A 7,651-nucleotide genomic window follows, 5' to 3' on the forward strand; every position below is an offset into this window, starting at 1 on the left:
GTATTTTCTTAATGACTTAGATTGTATTTCTGGGCTCAGGAGAGGCCAGGTGCAGTAGCTCTTCCATAAAACTAAATAAATAATTGATCCAAGGCTTGAGTGACAAGCAGTGAAAATCAGGTTGGAGTGTTCTAGATTATGACTATTCTTTTTTCATGGATAACCAAACCCATCATTGTGCCTTTGCTTCACATAAGTATTTATGTATTAACTAATCCTCACCTCCACTTGCCAGACCCCATATACACCTGTAATAAATCCCTGTCTAATTCTGTAACACATAAATGACAATCCCCCACGCATATGAGCATGATTTTTGAAGTTGGTATCTAAATAGGCAAATTAGATGGCTTTGTGTGGTCACTAATCTATGCAAGGACACTTATGAGCATCCAAATTACACCAAAAGTGGAATATTAAAAAAAAAATAAATTCTAGGATTAGCCCACATTCAGGCTGCATCTCATCTCTACTGAAGAATAAATTACTGTGGTGAATCACTCTAGAAAGGTCAGTTTTCCTGTTGGGTTATTTTTTTCCCCTTAGTAGCTGATCTGGCTGGGGAGATGCTGCAGTTCTTCCTCACGGCTGCACTTCCCCTACCTACTGGTTTAAACACTGATTTCCAGTTTTCCCACCTGAAGGAGCTGCATTATCATGTTTCATTGCATTGATATTAAACCTGTCCTACCATTAGTTACAAACTCTACATACAGCTCACAAACACATTGCATTGCACTAAATGTTGTGCTCATCTATATTATATCCAACCTACTCCTTACAGGAGGACCTCTGCACCCACAGAAAGTGGATTGAGAATGCTCTAGCATCCAGTCATTCATGGTCAAAAACTTGGCAAAATGAGTTTTTTCTCAAAAGTCTTTCTGACTTGATCTACTTGTTTAGAAAATGGCTATTTTTTTTTGAGTAATGAGTTGGTATTTCTAGGCCTTTTGTGGTATCTTCAGATCTTTCACAGTGGAGACAAGGAACACAAATTCAGACAGCACGATCTGAGAGGATTCTTCCCAGACACGGAATGTGCCAAAGTGCTGGCTGACGTGGGCTGCAGCTACAATGCCTGCAAAGGAACTGAGTATTCTGCCAGAGTGCCCCCTCCATCCTGGATTCCCAGAACAATCTGAATGTTGTGTCACAGCCATGTGCCATTTCGAGATCTGCACAGACTTGCACATTTTCTGCTCTGCAAATCAAGGCACACACAGCTCTGAAACAAGGGTGCTTGGGGGAAGGGAATGTACCTTCCTTCACCTGGAAAAATCCAAGTGCCTTCCACACTTTCTCTCTGAATAGGGAAGAACACTCAAAATACAGTTCTATGTCTGTACATTCTATTATTGTATGTGCAGCTTTTCTGACAATTGTGCTTCTAGATAATTTATATTTAGAAAATCACATTTAAAAGCTAATCTAATAATAAAAATGTATATTTTATCTCCTGTTTCTTGCCTTGGTTCCCTTTTCTGTTATGTTATGACTTGAGATTATGGAGTCACTGGAATAGAGTGTCTTTTAGGAAATGTGTCTGAATAAGGTTTGTTTTAGTATCAGACTTTCCCTGAGTGGTAATTCTTCTATGAATATGATTAATTTTCCTTAGCTCTAGACATGTAGGTCTAAACCTCTCTCCTGGCCCTGCTTTGTTAGTGGTAGAGAAAAAGCAATCATTTCTAGGAGTGACTGCCCTTGCTCTCAGGTCTGTGTTTGCTCACTGAGTTCCCAGATCTGTCTGGAAGGGGCACTGAGATGTCAGGGACAAGCTCATTAAAGGTTCCTCTTTAGATAATCCAGTGATGTGATTTTTATCCTGATATTGGGTGAATAGATAGTTGGCAATTATTTGGTTACTGATGGAAATTTTAACTCTTCTAACTGAAGAAGAACCAATTTCAAAGATTTAAGATTTAAAGATGAAATTGGCAGAGGGATTCAAATTGCTTTAATATAGCTGGTTTTTATGTCATTCTAGGGCATGGTTTTACTGTTAAATTGTCTTTGTTACCTCTCTGTGTCTTTAAAATTGCAATAGATTTTCCTATGAGGACCTCAAAGAATATGTCCTGTGGTTTTGATATGAGTTGTCATATAGTGCCTATCATAATCTACCTAATACAGCCAGCAGTTTTCTTGTGAGTATTCTGAGATCACTCTGCTCTTCTCCATTTATAAATTATCCCAGTGCAGTTGGCACATTCATTTTTCAGCTGTGTTGTGGCTATGACTGTGTTCAGTTTTCTGCAAGTCAAAGACACCGGTAGTAAATTCATTATTTGGCATTTCTTCTGTATAACCTATTAAACAGTGCTATTATTTAGTGCTATTTCCTTCTCTTGGCTTTATAGTCTTAACAATGTGTATTTATGGTGTGTATGGTTATAAACCAAATTAATGTGTTAAAAGTGCTCAAATAGGCAAAATTATATTTAATCCTCTGTGAATCACAGTGGTGAATATGAATGACAAAAAGTTGAGGGGAAAAAAGCTGGAATACTGCTTGTAGTCAATGCTTCCTGATTGAAAATTATCAAGAGCTACAGAGAGTGGATTCTAACAAAGGGCTGATTAAAGCTCTGTTCAACAGTAGCTGAAAGGCCACGGATGCCATGTACAGTGATAACATGTGGAGGGAGGTTTTTGAAGCAGAGAGGCAATATTAATTCTGCTCTATTTTATATCCAGCTATTTTATGTCTCCCAGTCTGTTGTACCTGGGCCACAGAGACATCCACTCTTGCTCCTTGGACAGACTTAAAAGTGGATGGTGTAAGAGAGTTTCCACAGTATGCAAACTTCAATTTTTTTTCTGTGTTGTTGGAATACCTTTACCAAAAAATGTCCTTTGTTGTTTCGTATCTCAGCATGGAGATAACGTAAGTTTGATGATTTGTTTGATACTGAATATTTAATATCTAATTCCTGACTGTGTTTCAGGGTAGTTGAGGAGTGTCCTTGTCCTTTGCTCCCTTACTGAACTGCAGGATCCTCTGCAAAAAGCAGGGACTGTTTTCAAGGGTAGCTGTCTGGATTTCGACAGTTCTTCTCACTGTTTTCAGATTTCAATGGTGGCACAAAGGTGTGATAGATCTTTTAAGTCACTTACTATTTGTCATGTGTTTTGATCAGTTGTTTTTACTCCTATAATTTAGATTATGAATGGGTGGTTGTAGCCATGGTGTCTGAATTGTTCTTTCTTTGCTCCTTAAGTCATCTTTGTCTATGGTGCAGCTTTGATTTTTTTCTAATGTGTGTTGGAGGAATTCTGAGCAGTTTTCTGGGAAAATAGTCTTCAGCTGCCAGTGCCCTGATGATGCATCTCTAAGGCATCTTCCTCCAATTTATTGAATGTTCATTCAAAGACAATGAGACATTCTGCTGATGCCATTGAATAGTACTCCTTGTGCTGCAGCACTTGCAGATATTTATGGGTTTTATTTTGAACTTCCAACACCAGCTTGGCCTACCTAGTAAGAAACACATTTTCACTGGGTCCTAATTTATGATTTGTAGTAAGGCTGGATATTGCAAAGTAACAGCTGGCATATCCTTTTCTCTGCATAATTTGCTTATTCTTGCATCTCTGTAGTAAGTAGGAATTTCCTGAAATCAGAAGTAATTTTTGAGGTCTTTGTGGCTGATTCCTTGAGGAGCATTATATACGTGAAAGGCACAATACAAGTTTTAAGGGGTTGGGGTATTACTCCATCTTTTCCACACCTCCTCTGATATAAAATCATGAGAATTATAGTATTTTCTTCTTATTTTTATATTCTTCCAATATCTTACTTTTCCTTGAAAAGCAAGTATCCAAAAAGCCATAATCTGTGTGGAATGTATGTGCTGAAATAGTGTAGGAGGCATTCTGGTGTGTGTCACTCATAGAAGCCTGAATTAATTCTGTGGGGTGAGGCTGATCACACAACTTAGTGTGGTCTGAATCACTAAATCTGCTGTTGTGGCTGACCTACAACTGCTGCAAAGACATTTCAAACCCACGTGTTCCAGTTTTTCTGAACATGAATATGCCAGGATCTAATATGAATTTCAAAATCAAGCCTCTTTTTTGCATGTAGTCAGAAGCCTTTTAATATTTTAAAGCTAATCCTTTCCTGTAGAAGCAATGTTGTTTTCAGTGCCAATATTGAAGTGCAGCTGAGATTTGTGTGGAGCAACTCTGCAGCTGCCCAGCTGCTGCTGCATCACAGGGCTGGAGCAGTGGGAGCAGAGATGAGGAGGAAGGGGATTTACAGCATCCATGCTGAACACATGGCTGCAGCACTTACCAGTGTCAGCTGTGCCAATGGAGAGCACAAGGAAGTTACTGAAAAGTCTTCACTGTCCATCAGTTTGACAGTCCAAAGAATGATCTTCCCCTTCTACTTTGTGGGTTTGGAATGTATAGTAGCTTTGGAATTGTAAATTGAATATATCAAACCACTGGTCTATTTTTCAAGAAGAAGGGAGATCCAATAAAATCTGCCACTTATCATGGCAGGTTATGAAAGCTTTAAAAGACTCCTTTTTTTCACTTTAACTAGTTCAGGAAAAGAGATTATCTTCTTCCTGATGGCAATCATAAAGACTATATACAGTCTAATCTTTTCATGGCATGATCAGAGGCAGTTTGGTTAACTGTCTCATAAGAGCATCATCCTCAGTAACTTGGTCCTTCTTCCAGAATTATCTACTCAAGTGAAAATAATGTTCCAATCTCCAATGTGCTTTATCACTGGGACAGCTGCCAAAATAGATGAGATTTTAGTAATAACAACTTCTACAAAATAAAACATCAGTGGGAACATTAGTTAAGTGTGACACCATCTGAATACATTGTCAGCCAGAGAATAATCAAGGAATATTTTTTATTATACAATAGTGAGTAATTTGGATACAAAAATACCTCCTGTGGTAAAACTATGTTTTATTTCCTGAAAATTCATTTTAGCTCTGCAAAGCTAGAATTCTAAAAAGCACAAACATGGTGTTGCCTCTGCAGTTTGCAAAGCTTCTTTCTGGTTCCAGTATTACTTGGACAGATTTACACGGCCTTTGTATGCCCTGTCAGTTATGATGCACAGTCGTGTTAGGACGTGATTTAGAGACAGACTCTGAAATTCCAGGAAATAATTGAAGTGCTGCTTGCTGGCATTCTACCTAACTGAGAAAATGATGGATCTAGGAGATAACACTTTTCTCACATGGGTTTAAATTGCTACTGAGCAAGTTTTTCTGGTTTTTTTGGTAAGAAAATAGTGGTAAGGTTTCTAGAATTTACCAACAGCATTTCCAAGCCTCCGTTCTGCTCTGCTCATCACCATTGGGACCATTGGTTTTTATCTCAGAGAAGGAACAGAGGCACTGAGCATGAAGTGCATTGCAGCTGGTAACAAGTGCTGTACCAACAAGAGATGAACCAAAATCTCAGCTGTGTTACATGGGGACAAGAGATCCAGAAGGAGACAGAGGATTATCAGGCAGTAGCAGGGGGTAACATGGAGACATTTGAATTGCTGTTCATATGGGATGGGGGAACAGTCAGTATAAAGCAGGGACAGGAATGTCCACAGCCCAGTCAGTCAGCTGCTCCTACCACTGGAGCAGCTAAAAGGGCTTTCAGTGCAGTCTTGGGAACCTCTTTGCCACAAAATTGTGCTGTCAGCTGATTCCCATCTATCAAAAATTGGGCAGTTTCTCATCAGAGGTGTAAGTGTGTGTCCTAGCAAGCCAAGTGCAGGTCTGCACACGCTGCCATAAACCTCTGGGGTAGGTCAGGGCATGGGAAAGAGCTCTGCCACTCTGCCATCCCAACAGGTTCTAACTGCAGCCTTGGATAGTTGTCTGTAGTGATCCAATGGCCCACTTTTTGATAAGCAATGTTCAATTGCTTTTTGATTGTAATGCAGAGAAAATCTTGCAAGATTAAGCAGATGGGAAAGCAAGAGTTCTGAGAAGCTTTTGTTATTCTCCAAATTGTAGCTCATAATTATCATATTCTTTTTTTACTCAATCATTACACTTTGAAATGGACAATAAAAATGAAGAATTGCTGTTTGTTTTGCTGTGAGGTCTCTGGGGTGCAGTTCTGTTTGTTCTTGGACAGAGAGTTTTAGTTTGCTGGTGTGATAGATTCTTACTCATTTTGTTATGTCTATGAATTATAAACTAAGCCTGCTTAAGATATTCTGCCTTCTGGGAATTTCTACAGAAGGTCTTGTTTCTTTCTCCTTTGCAAGAGTAATACTATAAGCAAAACTCAAATATGCACTTCTATGCTAAGCTGGGGCATCAACTGCAGAGTCTCCTGGTTTTGGCTGGGATAAAATAATTCATTTTCCTGGCAGCTGGTGCAGTGCTGCATTTTGGAGTAGTGAGAATAATGTTGACACCACAGTGACACCTGGGCTGGTGCTGAGCAGTGCTCACCTGCAGGCAGGGACTCTGCAGATTCTCCTGCTCTGGCAGTGAGCAGGTGCACAAGGAGCTGAGGGAGCAGAGCCAGGACAGCTGACCCCAGCTGGCCAAGGGATTTTCCACACCCAGGAATGCCCTGCTCAGTGTAGATGTATTGGGGGAAGCAATTATTCTTGGAACCCCCACTGACATCAGAAAGGCTGTTTGTATATATGGAAGACTTTGTGATACTTTCAGAATAGTTTGCCAAGGCCCACCCAAAGACTCAAATGATTTCTCAGCAAGTTTTTGCATATTTGATTTTGCAATTATTCCTTAGAATATTTTAAACTAGATATAAGGAAGAAGTATTTTGCAGTAAGTGTGGTGAAACACTGACACAGATTGTCCAAAGAGGTGATAGCTGCTCCATCCCTGGAAACATTCAAGGGCAGGTTGGATGGGGCTCTCAGCAGCCTGGTCTGTTTGAATGTGTGTCTGCCCACTGCAGAGGGCTTGGGTTAGGTGACTTTTAAAGGTGCCTTTCAGCCCAAACAGTTCTTTGTTTCTGTGCTGATAAGCCTTTTGCCTTTTAAACAGTGATTTTCTTCTGTCTCATCTGCCACCACGGGATGAGATGGAATGATTGTCCCCTCTTCTTTCATCTTGTTCTACCTCTATACCTGTCCTGGCAGTTTCATAAGGAAAGTCTCTGGTGCAATGCCTGAGGACACCAGCACTTTTCAAAATAATTTTTTATTTCAGAGAGATGAGAAATTTAATATGATAGAGTTGTTTTCCTGTCTCTCATTCTCTACTGTGCTTAGGCAGCTGTAGCAGAATTGAGTGTATTAAATTCCAATTTGGTTTGACCTAATAGTTAATCTGTCAATGTACCGTGGGATTAGCATGAATTACAGGTCAATGGCATAGTTAGAATGGAGACAAAATGAATGTATGTGATCAGTTGCAGCAGAGAATTGCCACTTTGACAAAGGATCAAAGCTCTGTCTTGTAGGAAACTTGGCATTCAAATTGGGAATTTCTTGAGGTCGAATTGAAGTGGTATCAATGTAAGAAAGGGCATGGCTTTGATTTGAAATGTCAGCTTTAAAAATAAGTTTTTTGAAAAGTGCTTTGAGTTCAAGAGCTTCTGCATTCTTCAAGAAATCCTGGCATTCAGTCAGATTCTGCTGTTTGCTGAAATTCATTTTCTTATCTTGGCTATGAATTAACTGATAACA

The sequence above is a fragment of the Zosterops lateralis genome (assembly GCF_965231275.1).
Source record: "Zosterops lateralis genome assembly, chromosome: 13".
Taxonomy (NCBI): Eukaryota; Metazoa; Chordata; class Aves; order Passeriformes; family Zosteropidae; genus Zosterops; species Zosterops lateralis.